Source organism: Trichosurus vulpecula, chromosome 7 (genome assembly GCF_011100635.1).
Source record: "Trichosurus vulpecula isolate mTriVul1 chromosome 7, mTriVul1.pri, whole genome shotgun sequence".
NCBI classification, from domain to species: domain Eukaryota; kingdom Metazoa; phylum Chordata; class Mammalia; order Diprotodontia; family Phalangeridae; genus Trichosurus; species Trichosurus vulpecula.
This window is the reverse complement of record NC_050579.1, coordinates 268,575,586-268,590,241: the sequence shown is the minus strand read 5'-3', so window position 1 is coordinate 268,590,241 and position 14,656 is coordinate 268,575,586. Positions and strand designations below refer to the sequence as shown.

The window sequence follows — 14,656 nt, the reverse complement described above, 5'->3', positions numbered from 1 at the left end:
AATTGAAAGAATCCCTCGATCGCCTCCTCAAAGAGATCCCAAAAAGAAATCTCCTAGGAATATTGCTGCCAAATTCCAGAGCTCCCAGATCAAGGAGAAAATACTGCAAGCAGCCAGAAAGAAACAATTGGAGTATTGTGGAAACCCAATCAGAATAACCCAATATCTGGCAGCTTCTACATTAAGAGATCGAAGGGCTTGGAATATGATATTCTGGAGGTCAATGGAGCTAGGATTAAAACCTAGAATCACCTACCCAGCAAAACTGAGTAACATGCTTCAAGGCAAAATATGGATTTTCAATAAAATAGAGGACTTTCAAGCTTTCTCAGTGAAAAGACCAGAACTGAATAGAAAATTTGACTTTCAAACACAAGAATCAAGAGAAGCATGAAAAGGTAATCAAGAAAAAGACCAAGAAAAAGAAATTGCAGGGGACTTACTAAAGTTGAACTGTTTTGTTTACATTCCTACATGGAAAGTTGATGTGTATGATTCATGAGACCTCAGTATTAGGGTAGCTGAATGGAATATGCATTTGTTTATGTATATATATAAGTGAATGTGTATGTATGTATACATCTGTGTGTGTGTGTATATATATATATATACATACATATATATATATATATATATATATGTAAAGAGAGAGAGAGAGAGAGAGAGAGAGAGAGAGAGAGAGAGAGAGAGAGAGAGAGAGAAGACACAGGGTGGGTTGAAGATGAAGGGAAGATATCTGAAAGAAATCAAATTAAGGGATGAGAGAGCAACACACTGAGAGAGGGAGATAGGGAGAGATAGAATGGGGTGGATTATCTCACATAAAGGTGGCAAGAGGAAGCAGTTCTGTGGAAGGAGGGGAGAGGGCAGGTGAGGGGGGAATGAGTGAACCTTGCTCTCATCAGATTTGGCCTGAGGAGGGAATACCATGCATACTCAATTGGGTATCTTACCCCACAGAAAAGAAGAGGGAGGAAGATAAAAAAAAATAAAAGGGGGGATGATGGAGGGGAGGGCAGATGGGGGTGGAGGTAATCAAAAACAAACACTTTGGAAAGGGGACAGGGTCAAGGGAGAAAATTCAATAAAGCGGGATGTGTTGGGAAGGAGCAAAATATAGTTAGTCTTTCACAACATGAGTATTGTGGAAGGGTTATACATAATGATACACATGTGGCCTATGTTGAATTGCTTGACTTCTTAGGGAGGGTGGGTGAGAAGGGAGGAGGGGGGAGAATTTGGAACTCAAAGTTTTAAAAACAGATGTTCAAAAACAAAAAAAAGTTTTTGCATGCAACTAGAAAATAAGATATGCAGGCAATGAGGCATAGAAATTTATCTTGCCCTACAAGAAAGGAAGGGAAAAGGGGATGGGGTGGTGATAGAGGGGAGGGCTGACTGAGGAACAGGGCAACCAGAATATATGCCATCTTGGAGTGGGGGGAGGGTAGAAATGGGGAGAAAATTTGTAATTCAAACTCTTGTGAAAATCAATGCTGAAAACTAAATATGTTAAATAAATTTAAATTTAAATTGGTAAAAAAAAAGATGAATTGGTCATCTTTGAAGAGGCAGAGCAAAGATGGTGGAGGAAAGGCAAGGACTCACCCAACCTCTCCCAAATTATCCTCCTAACAACTTTAAAATGATGCCTCAAAATATATTGTGGAGCAGCAAAGCCAACAAAAGCTCTGGGCGAAACAATATTCCAGTCCAAGATAACTTCAAAGGTTAGCAGGAAAGTTCTGTCTCAAACGGGAAAAAGGGGAATGCCGTCACACCTGCAAGTGAGGCCCCAGGCCCTGGCACAAGGGAGCAAGTAGCAGGCCACACCCAGTACTAACCAGCAGCAGGCCTTGTGGCCAAATAAATTTGTGGCAGTGTCTTCTAGAGCTCTCAGCCCACAGATGATAAGAGGGTTGGACAAATTGAAAACCAGAATCCTAGAATATGTTGTTTACACAAAACACACTTGAGTCAGAGAATCACATGTTGAGTAAAGGTAAAAGGCTGCAGCAGAATCAGTTATGTTTCAGCTGAAGTTAAAAAAAAAGCAGAGGTAGCAAGCATGATCTGAGACAAAGCAAAAGCAAAAGTAGATCTAATTAAATGAGATAAACAGAAACTACATTTTGTTAAAAAGCACCATAGACAATGCAATCATATCACTGCTGAATATATATGCACCAAATGGTATAGCATCCAAATTCTTAAAGAAAAAGTTAAATGAGTTACAGAAAGAAATAGACAATAAAACTATCCTACTGGGAAACATGAACTTTCCCCTCTCAGAATTAGATAAATCTAACCAAAAAATAAGAAAGAATTTGAGGAGTTGAATAGTATGTTAGCAAAACTTAAATATGACTGACCTTTTTCTCAGCAGTACATGACATCAGAGAAAAAGAAAACAATTTTATTAAAGAGAATGACAATGAGACAACATACTTATTTTAGGAAAAGAAATTGAATAAGCATTCGATGAGTTCCTTTTAAAAAATTCCCATCAATGATTGTGGGGACCAAAGTGATGAGCTTTGTTTTAAAGGGTGCAGAAGTGGAAGTTTCCTTTGTAAATCAGGTGTTTTTAATCCAAAAAAACATCGTTGTAATGATGAAATGGACTGCATTAAAGATGATGAAGTGAATTGTGGAGGCTTGGGATACTCTGAGGAGGAATTCCCATGGTAGATGACAAATAAAGAAGGTGATAAAATTCACTGTGGAGGAATCCATATTGGTGGCTGTTGGGTAGTAAGCACAGCACATTGAGTCAGAAAAAATGTGGAACATCGGTACCAAATATGGACAGGATTACTAGACTGCATAAAACTTAACAGTGGAGCTAGAATTCAGAGGGTACATCGAGTGATAATCCACAAAAACTACAGTGGAAGAGTCTATCAAAATAACATTGCTTTTCAAGAATTGAAAAAAACACCAAACCAAGGCCAATTGTGAGCTGGTGAATACTGTCTCTGCCTGTGTCCCCTGGTCCAAGTGATATCCTGTTGATAAGTGCTTTCTTTCTGGCTTAGGATGAAATGAAGTGGAAAAAATATTTTTAAAACCAAATGGGTCGAAGTCCAGCTGATAGGCAACTGTTCTAAATATTACTCAAACTGCTTTTTTGAGAAGGAAATGATATGTGCAGAAACATATAATGGTTCTATAGATGCTTATAAAGGAGATTCTGGAGGGCCCTTAGTTGGTATGAATTCCAACAATGTGTCTCATATTTGGGGCATTGTGAGCTGGGGTGAAAATTGTAGAAAACCTGAATTCCCCAGTTTTTACCCCAAAGTGTCCAACTATTTTGAGTGGATTAGTTATATTACGTGGAAAGGTCTCTTATTTCTCAATACAATGCATGATGGTGTGGCTTCCTTGTCTTTTTATTACAGTCAGAATTCCCACTTTAACCTGAATAAAACAATGTTTATTTACTTTTAAAGACAAATTACTTTTCAAAACCACAAAAAACATTTCAAAGCTGTGTTTTAAACTTGTTTTTCTGTTCCTTATAAGATTTTGTGCCTGAGTAAATGCTGTACTTAAAAGTTTCTTGAAACATTCTCAAAATAAACACTTTTACAAGCAAAAAAATCTATGAAAAGAAATAGAAGTTGAGAGAACACCCATCAGTTGGGGAATGGCTGATCAAATTGTGGCATGTGATTATGATGGAATACTATTGTGCTACAATAAATAATGAGCAGAATGCTCTCAGAGAAAACATTAAAAGTCTTCCCTGAGCAAAGTGAAATTTACTGTTTACAAAGTAACAGCAACATTATAAGATGATCAGCCGGGGATGACTTAGCTGTTCTCAGCAATACAATGATCCAAGACAGCTCTGAAGGACTTATGATGAAAAACACCATCCATCACTGGAGGAAGAACTATTGTCTGAGTGCAGATTGAAGCATGCTTTTTTTAACTTTATAATTCTTGAGTTTTTTGTCTGTTTTCTTTTACAACATGACTATAATGAATATGGTTTGCATGACTACACATGTATAACCTATATGGGATTGCTTCCCTTCTAAATGAGGTGGGGGTGGGAAAGGAGGAAGAGTGAGAATTTTGAACTCAAAGTTTTAAAAAATAAACGTTAAAATAATTTTACATGTAACTGGGGAAAAATAAAATACCAAATAAAAGATTTTTTAAAAGATTTTTAAAAATTCCCAGGGCCAGACAGATTCACATGTGAATTCTATCAAACAACAATAAATTCCAATGCTATCCAAACTATTTGGAAAAACAGGCAAAAAAGGAATACTACCAAATCCCATTTATGACACAACTTTGGCACTGATAAATGAACCAGGAAGAGTGAAAAGAGAAAAAGAAAACTATAGATCAATTTCCCTAGAGAATATTGATGAAAAAAATTTAAATAAAATACTATCAAGGAAATTAAAGCACTACATGATAAAGTTATTCATATTCAAGAATACAGGGCTGGTTCAATATTAGGGAAACAAGTAAAATATATAAGTATATAAATAACAAAACAAGTACAAATCATATGATTTTCTCAATAGGTGCAGAAAAAGATTTTGACAAAACACAACGCTCATTCCTATTAAAATTCTAGAAAGCATAGGAATAAATAGGGCTTTCCTTAAAATGGTTAATTAGTATTTATCTAAAACCAACAGCATGTATAATCTGTAATGACGATAAGTTAGAAACCTTCTCAGTGAGATCAGGAATGAAACAAGAATGCCCACTTTGAGCACAATATTATTCAACATTAAGCAAAGAAAAAGAAATTGAAGGAATTAGAAGAGGCAGTGAGGACACACAACTATCACTCTTTGCAGAGGAAAAGATGATATACTTGGAGAATCCCAGAGAATCAACTAAAAACAAAACTAATTGAAAGAATTAACAACTTCAGCAAAGTTGCAGGATAAAAAAGAAACCCTCAAAGATCATTAGTATTTCTATATATTACCAAAAAAGTCCAGGAGCAATAGATAGAAAGAGAAATTCCATTTAAAATAACTACACACAACATAAATTACTTGGGACTCTACTTGCCAAGACAAACCCAAGAACTATATGAATAAAATTACAAAATACATTCCACACAAAGAAAGTCAGATTTAAACAATCAGAAAAGCATTAATTGCTCATGGATAGGATAAACCAATGTAATAAAATGACAATTCTGCCTAAACTAATTTGCTTATTCAATACCCTATGAATCAAACTACCAAAAATAATTTTAGAGCTAGGAAAAGTGATAAAGTTCATCTTGATTTCTCATAAAGTCACTAGCTTCCACTTGCTCCAATCTAATTTTTAAGGTGATATTTTCTTCAGTGGTCATTTGGGCCTCCTTTTCCATTTGATTAATTCTGCCTTTCAAGACATTCTTCTCCTCATTGGCTTTTTGGAGTTCTTTTGTTATTTTCTTCAGTATTTTGGGGGATCTCCTTTAACAAGTCATTGACTTGTTTCTCATGGTTTTCTTGCATCACTCTCATTTCTCTTCCCAATTTTTCCTCTACTTCTCTTACTTGCTTTTCCAAATCCTTTTTGAGCTCTCTTCCATGGCCTGAAACCAATTCATATTTTTCTTGGAGACTTTTGATGTAGTCTCTTTGACTTTGTTGACTTCTTCTGGCTGTATGTTATGATCTTCTTTGTCACCAAAAAAGGAATCTAGAGTTTGAATTTTAGTCTGGGTTTGAGTCTGGGTTAGATTTTGCTGCCTGTTCATGTTGCCAACCACATACTTGACCCTTGAGCTTTTTGTTAGGGTATGACTGCTTGTAGAGTAGAGAGTACTTTGTCCCAAGATTTAGGATCCAAGCACTGCTGTTTGCAGAGCTACTTCTACTCCACCATCACCCCAGGCTCTGTCACAGCAGAGCTCCTCCTCCCCCAAGAACTGCCAACCAGGACCACAATCCAGATCCAAACTGGGCACAACAAGAGAACTTGCCTTTGTGCCCACAAAGTGCTCCTGGAACTCCTGCTCTGATCTGCTGCTAGTTTCCTCCCACTGTGTGAGACAGGCACTCAGGAAGCAGCCTTAGGAGCTTCCTGCTGCTGCCACTATCACCACTGCACCACCTTCACCACCCCCAGGGCTGGTGGCCAGACCACTCTGAACTTGATCCTGCAGTTTCCCACTGACCTGTTCTTTGGAGTTTGTGGGTTGAGAAGTCTGGTAACTGCCACAGCTCAATGATTCATCTCCCAAGGCCTGTTACAGCTGGCTGATTCCCAGTCTTGTCTGTCCTGGCATGGCCCATGCTGGGCTGCCCTCTGCTCTCAGCACAGTCAAATAGACCTTTCCTGGTGACCATCCAGGGTCTCTTGGGCTGGAGACCTGTTTCCCTCTGCTATTTCGTGGGTTGCGCACCTCTGGAATTTGTTCAGAGCCGCTGTTTTTCACAGGTGTTTGAAGGGATTTGAGGGAGAACTTAAGCAAGTCCCTACCTTCCAGCTGCCATCTTGGCTCCCCCAAAAAATCTTTAAAAGGTAAAAATTGGGAACAGGTTAAGGAAAATCAAAATATAAATGGAGAAAATGTCTCATTGAAAAGTAAAATCAGCCAAATGGAAAAAGGAGATAGAGAAGATAAAGGAAGAAAACAAAACATTAAAAATTGGAATTGGGCAAATAGAAGCTAGTGACTCTGTGAGACATCAAGAATCAGTCAAAAAAAATTCCAAAGAATGAAAAAAATAGAAGAAAATGTGAAAAATCTGGTTGGAAAAACAACTGACCTGGCAAATAGATCCAGGAGAGAAAATCTTAGAATTATTGGTCTGCCTGAAAGCTATGATGAAAAAAAAAAGAGCCTGGATAGTATCTTTCATGAAATCCTTAAGGAAAATTTCCTGGACATCCTAGAACCAAAGGGTAAAATTGTCATCGAAAGAATCCATCAAACACCCCCTGAAAAAGATGCCAAATTGAAAACTCCAAGAAATATTACAGCCAAATTCCAGAACTACCAGGTCAAGGAGAAAATATTGCAGTGGGCTAGACAGAAACAATTGAAATATCATGGAGCTACAGTCAGGATCATGCAGGATCTTTCAGCTTCTACATAAATGACAGGAGAAATTGGAATATGATATTCCAAAAGGGAAAGGAGCTAGGACTTCAAACAGGGATCAACTAACCTGCAAAATTGAAGATAGTTTTCCAGGCAAGGAGATGGACATTCAATGAAATAAGGGAATTCCAGACCTTCCTGATGAAAAGTCCAGAGCTCAATGGAAAATTGGATCTCCAAATACAGAACTCAAGAGAGACATAAAAAGGTAAATGGGAGGAAAAACCCTAGTTAATCAATAAGGTTAATTAGTTATATCCTTATATAGGATTATTTTGTTTCATATATATATATATATATATATATATATATATCAATCTTGACAATAGTATACTCATTATGACTTATTATGACAATTGAAAGGGATATGCATTCACTATGGATATCAGTATAAAATAACTGATATAATGATAAAATAATATAATTAAGAGATATAAAGGGATGGTTCTGGGAGAAAGAGGTAAGGAGGTAGTAGAAAAGGGTAAATTACATGACATGAAGAAGCACAAAAACATTGTAGTAGAGGGAAAGAAGGGAGGGAGAAGAGCAGTATTTGAGCTTTACTCTTGTCAGATTTGGTTCAAGAAGGGAATAACATAGCCTGATAAGTATAGAAATCTAACTTGTCCTACAGACAGTAGGAGGGGAAAGGGGAAAAAAGGGAGGGGGTAGTAAAAGGGAGGGAAGAAGTAGCAAAGGGAAAACGGTAAGATTAGGGAGGGGAGACAAGAGGGAGGGGAAACTGAGGAAGGCGGCGGTGAAAAGCAAAACTCGAGGAGTGGAAAGGGAAAGGGACAAATAAAAGCATAAAATGGGGGAAAATAGGATGGAGAAAAAGACACAGATAGTAATCATAACTGTGAATATGAATGGGATGAACTCTCCCATAAAACGGAAGTGAATAGCAGAATGGATTAAAAACTATAATCCTACCACATGCTGTATACAAGAAACAAATCTGAAACAGGAGAATACACACAGGGTAAAGGTAAAAGGCTGGAGTAGAATATATGGTGCTTCAGCTAAAGTAAAAAAAAAAAAGACGGGTATCAATCCTAATCTTAGACAAAGCAAAAGCAAAGATAGGTCTAATTAAAAGAGATAACAAAGGACACAACATCCTGCTAAAAGGCACCATAAACAATGAAGCAATATCATTATTTATCATATGTGCACCAAGTGGTAAAGCATGCAGACTCTTAGAGGAGAAGATAAGGGAGTTAGAGGAAGAAATAGACAGCAAAATTATAACAATGGGAGACCTCAACCTCCCCCTCTCTGAACTTGATAAATCTAACCTCAAAATAAACAAGAAAGAAGTTAAGGAGGTGAACAGAATTTTAGAAAAGGCAGATATGATAGACCTCTGGAGAAAACTAGATGGGATAAAAAGGAATATACTTTTTTCTCAGCAATACATACCCCCAAAATTGACCATTTGCTAGGGCATAAAAATCTCACAATTCAGTGCAGAAAGGCAGAATTAGTCAAAGCATCCTTTTCAGATCACTATGCAATAAAAATTATTTGTAATAAAGAACCACAGAAAAAATAAGCTAAAAATTAATTGCAAACTAAATAATCTAATTCTAAATATTGAGTGGGCCAAAGAACAAATCAGAGAAACAATCAATAATTTCATTCAAGAGAATGAAAATAATGAGACAACATACCAAAACTTATGGGATACAGCAAAAGCTGTTCTTAGGGGAAGTTTTATATCTCTAAATGCTTACATGAATAAAATAGAGAAAAGGGAGATCAATGAATAGGGTATGCAACTGAAAAAGCTAGAAAAAGAACAAATTGAAAATCCCCAATTAAATACCAAATTAGAAATACTGAAAATCAAAGGAGAGATTAATAAAATTGAAATCAAGAAAACTATGGAATTTATAAATAAAACCAAGAGCTGTTTTTATGAAAAAAAAAACCCAATAAAATTGATAAACCTTTGGTCAATTTGATTTAAAAAAAGAAAGAAGAAAATCAAATTACCAGCATCAAAAATGAAAAGGGGGAGTTCACCTCCAAAGAAGAGAAAATTAAAACAATAATTAGCAATTATTTTGCCCAATTGTATGCCCATAAATTTGACAACCTTAGGGATAAGGATGAATATCTACAAAAATATAAATTGCCCAGGTTAACAGAAGAGAAAATAAAATTCCTAAATAACCCCATCTCAGAAAAAGAAATTTAGCAAGTGTTTGAATAACCTGGCTAGCAGCTTCTGTATAAGATTCACCCACAGCCAGCACCCAGAAAGCTGCCAACAGCACAGGTTCTTTTGATCTGCTTAATTAAGGAAAGCAAGGTGAAGGGGTTGACAAGCTTACTTTTAATTCAGCAAACCAATATCATTCAGTTAGCTCAGGGGAAAAAACCAGCACCCTGAACTTCAAAACAAAATGCAAACAAATTTCAAACATCAACAGACTTTGTCTGATTCAATCCCAACACATAGTTACTAGAATTCAACAAAGTCTCATCATATGGGTTTACAAGCTGGAGGGCTCCTTAGCTACAGCTGCCCAGAGTCTCCTCATCAACACCATCTCCAGAGCCCTGCACAAATGGCTCTGTCCTCCCTTCTTATAGGGCTTCAGACATCATCAACTATCATCTGAATCACCAGCGCTCAGGCTCTGGTGATTGGTTCTTGAGTTGGCCCCTCCCCTTAGGACCCTGGGAGGTTCACATCCACATGGATTACGTTAACACCTAATGGGGTTTGGGCCTGGGGCTTAGCACCTAGTAAAGCTCACTGAGATAAATTGAGTCACTCAAAGAAAACAAAGGCCATTCTGGTTACAGCAAGCCATCAATGAGCTCCCTAGGAATAATTCTCCAGAGTTAGATGGTTTTACATGTGAAATTTGTCAAACATTTAAAGAACAATTAATTCTTATACTTTATAGACTATTTGGGAAAATAGGTGAAGAAGGAGTCTTAACAAATTCTTTTTATGACACAAATATGGTAATAATGCCCAAACCAGGAAGAATAAAAACAAAGAAAGAAAATTATAGACCAATTTCCCTAATGAATATTGATGCCAAAAATTTAAATAAAATATTAGCAAAAAGATAGCAGCAACTTATCATGAGAATAATACACTATGATCAGGTAAGATTTATTCCGGGAATGCAAGGCTAGTTCAATTTTAGGAAAACTATCAGCATAATTGATCATATCAACAACAAAACTAGCAGAAACCATATGATCATCTCAATAGATGCAGAAAAAGCCTTTGACAAAATACAACACCCATTCCTATTAAAAACACGTGAAAGCATAGGAATAAATGGAGTGTTCCTTAAAATTATAAGTAGTATCTACCTGAAACTATCAACACGTATTATTTGTAATAGGGATAAGCTTGATGCATTCCCAATAAGACTGGGGTGAAACAAGGATGTCCATTATCACCCCTATTATTCGATTTGGTACTAAAAATGTTAGCTTTAGCAATAAGAGAAGAAATTGAAGGAATTAGAATAAACAAAGAAGAAACTAAATTATCTCTTTTTACAGATGATATGATGATTTAATAGAGAATCCTAGAGAATCGAGTAAAAAAGTACTTGAAATAATAAACAAATTTAGCGAAGTCGCAGGATATAAAATAAATCCACGTAAATCCTCAGCATTCCTATACATTACTAACAAAGTGCAACAGCAAGAGATAGAAAGAGAAATTCCATTTAAAGTTATTGTAGACTGTATAAAATATTTGGGTATCTATCTGCCAAGATGAACCCAGGGACTATATGAACATAATTAAGAAACAATTTTCACGCTCGAACAAAGTCAGATCTAAATAAATCGAAAAATATTAGTTGCTCATGGTTAGGCAGAACAAGTATAATAAAAATGACAATTTTTACCTAAATTAATTTATCTATTCAGTGCTATACCCATCCAACTACCAAAAAATTATTTTACAGAGCTGGATAAAATAATAACGAAATTCATCTGGAAAAACAGGAGGTCTGGAATATCAGGGGAATTAATGAAAAGAAATGCTGGGGAAGGTGGCCTAGCCATACCAGGTATTAAACTGTACTATAAAGCAGAGGTCATCAAAACTAACTTGTACTGGCTAAGAAACAAAGTTGTGGATCAGTGGAATAGATTAGGTATGCAAGACCCAGTAGTCAATGAGCAATCTACTCTTTAATATACCCAAAGAATTGAGCTTCTGGGCTAAGAATTCACTATTTCACAAAAATTGCTGGGAAAATTGGAAAACAGTAGGGCAGAAACCAGGCACACACCAACATCTTACACCATATACCAAAATAAAGTCAAAATGGGTTCATGATTTAGGAATAAAGGCTGATATTATAAGCAATTTGGGAGAGGAAAAAATAGTATACCTGTCAGATTTATGGTAAAGGGAAGAATTCATGACACAAGGAGAGATACAGAGCATTAAAATGCAAAATGGATAATTTTGATTATGTTAAATTGTTTTTGTATAAAAAAGCCAATGCAACAAAGATTAGGAGGGAAGCAGAAAATTGGGAGAAAAGTTTTACAACTAGTGTCTCTGATAAAGGTCTCATCTCAAAAATATATGGAGAACTGAGTCAAATTTATAACAATACAAGTCATTTCCCAATTGTGAGATGGTCAAAGGATATAAACAGGCAGTTTTCAGGGGAAGAAATTAAAGATATCCATAGGCATATGAAAAAATGCTCTAAATCACTACTGATTAGAGAAATGCAAATCAAAACAACTCTTAGGCTTTTTCGCAACGGGTTTGCCGCCAGAACACAGGTGTTGTGAAAACCATTGCTAAACTTCCAAAAAAAATGGGCAAGGAAAAGACGCACATTAACATTGTCGTCCAATACGTAGACTCTGGCAAGTCCACCGCTACTGGCCACCTCATCTACAAATGTGGTGGAATTGACAAGAGAACCATTGAGAAGTTCGAGAAGGAGGCTGCTGAGATGGGAAAAGGCTCCTTCAAATATGCCTGGGTCTTGGATAAACTGAAGGCTGAACGTGAGCGTGGTATCACTATTGATATCTCCCTGTGGAAATTTGAGACCAGCAAGTACTATGTGACCATTATTGATGCTCCTGGACACAGAGACTTTATCAAGAACATGATTACAGGCACATCTCAGGCTGACTGTGCGGTCCTGATTGTTGCTGCTGGTGTTGGTGAATTTGAAGCTGGTATCTCAAAGAATGGGCAGACCCGTGAGCATGCCCTTCTGGCCTACACACTAGGTGTAAAACAACTGATTGTTGGTGTAAACAAAATGGATTCCACCGAGCCCCCCTACAGCCAGAAGAGATATGAGGAAATTGTCAAGGAAGTCAGTACCTACATTAAGAAAATTGGCTACAACCCTGACACAGTAGCTTTCGTGCCAATTTCAGGTTGGAATGGTGATAACATGCTGGAGCCAAGCTCTATTGGTTCAAGGGATGGAAAGTCACTAGAAAGGATGGCAGTGCTAATGGAACTACACTGCTTGAAGCTTTGGATTGCATCCTGCCACCAACTCGTCCAACTGACAAGCCCCTTCGTCTGCCCCTCCAAGATGTCTACAAGAGTGGCGGTATTGGTACTGTTCCTGTTGGCCGAGTGGAAACTGGTGTTCTAAAACCAGGCATGGTGGTCGCCTTTGCCCCAGTCAATGTTACAACTGAAGTAAAGTCTGTCGAAATGCACCATGAAGCTTTGACTGAGGCTCTGCCAGGGGATAATGTTGGTTTCAATGTCAAGAACGTGTCTGTCAAAGATGTCCGCCGTGGTAATGTGGCTGGTGACAGCAAGAATGACCCACCTATGGAAGCAGCTGGTTTCACTGCACAGGTTATTATCCTGAACCATCCAGGCCAAATCAGTGCTGGCTATGCACCTGTTCTGGATTGTCACACTGCTCACATTGCTTGCAAGTTTGCTGAACTGAAGGAGAAGATTGATCGTCATTCTGGTAAGAAGCTGGAAGATGGCCCTAAATTCCTGAAATCTGGTGATGCTGCCATCGTTGACACAGTTCCAGGCAAGCCCATGTGTCTGGAGAGCTTCTCTGATTATCCTCCTCTGGGTCGTTCTGCTGTTCGTGATATGAGACAGACTGTTGCAGTTGGTGTCATCAAGGCAGTTGACAAGAAGGCTGCTGGAGCTGGCAAGGTCACAAAATCTGCCCAGAAGGCCCAGAAGGCTAAATGAATATTCTGTACAACACCTGCCACCCCAGTCTTAATCAGTGGTGGAAGAACGGTCTCAGAACTGTTTGTCTCAATTGGCCATTTAAGTTTAATAGTAAAAGACTGGTTAATGATTACAATGCATCGTAAAAGCTTCAGGAGGAAAGGAATGTTTTTTTGTGGACCATTTGTTTCGTGGCAGTTTTAAGTTATTAGTTTTTAAAATCAGTAATTTTTAAATGGAAACAACTTGACCAAAAATCTGTCACAGAATTTTGAGACCATTAAAACAGTTTAACGCAAAAAAAAAACAAAAACAAAACAAAATAAAAAAACAACTCTTAGGTACCACATCTCTCCTGTCGGATTGGCTAACATGACAAAACAGGAAAATGCTAAATGCTGGAGAGGATGTGGGAAAATTGGAACATTGTTATATCTCTGGTGGAGTTGTGAACAGATCCAGCCATTCTGGAGAGCAATTTCGAACTATGCCCAAAAGGCTATAAAAATGTGCATACCCTTTGACCCAGCAATATCACTTCCAGGGTTGTATTCCAAAGAGATCACACAAGTGGGAAAAGGACCTATATGAACAAAAATATTTATGATGGGTCTTTTTCTAGTACCAAAGAATTGGAAATTAAGGGCATGCCCCTCAATTGGGGAATGGCTGAACCAGTTGTGTTATATGAATGTAATGGAATACTATTGTGCTATAAGAAATGGGGAAGATATGGACTTCATAATGCTGAGTGAGCAGAGCAGAACCAGGAAAACATTATACACAACAACAGATATATGGATTCTGTGATGACTAACCCTGATAGACCTCGCTCTCCTCAGCAATACAAGGTTCAAAGACAACTCCAAAGGTCTCATGATGGAGAGAGCTATCTACATGCAGAGAAAGAGTTATGGAGTCTGAATGCAGAGTGAGGCACACTGTTGGCTCTCCTTTATTTTTCTTTTGGTTTGGTTTTTGGTTTTTGGTTTTGTTAATTCTTTCCCATAATCCATTCCATTGGTCATAATTCTTCTTTACAACCTGACCATTATGTAAATAAGTTCAATGTAAAGTTATATGTAGAAGATATATGGGATTCCGTGCCATCTTGGTGAGGCAGGGGGAAGGGGGAGAAGAAAATCTGCAACTCAAAATCATGTGGAACTGAGTGTTGTAAACTAAAAATAAAAATCTTAATTTAGAAGTAGTAAAAAACAAGGACAGGAAGGTAGGAGGGGACTGGGATGTGAAGAATTTTGGATCACAGAGAGTTTGATATTTGATTCTCAAAGTAATAGGGAGCAACTGAAGTTATCGTTTGGGGGTGAAGAGGTAACATGATTGGACTTGAGCTTTAGGAAGATAAATGTAAGAACTGAGTG

The 14,656-nt window shown here is 37.4% G+C and overlaps 2 pseudogenes; both read left to right on the top strand.

Moving 5' to 3' along the window:
• Window positions 1–2,691: 2,691 nt before the first annotated feature.
• LOC118858000 lies at window positions 2,692–3,374 on the top strand (annotated as a pseudogene).
• An 8,521-nt stretch (window positions 3,375–11,895) lies between these two features.
• On the top strand, window positions 11,896–13,560 carry LOC118858219 (annotated as a pseudogene).
• Window positions 13,561–14,656: the final 1,096 nt, after the last annotated feature.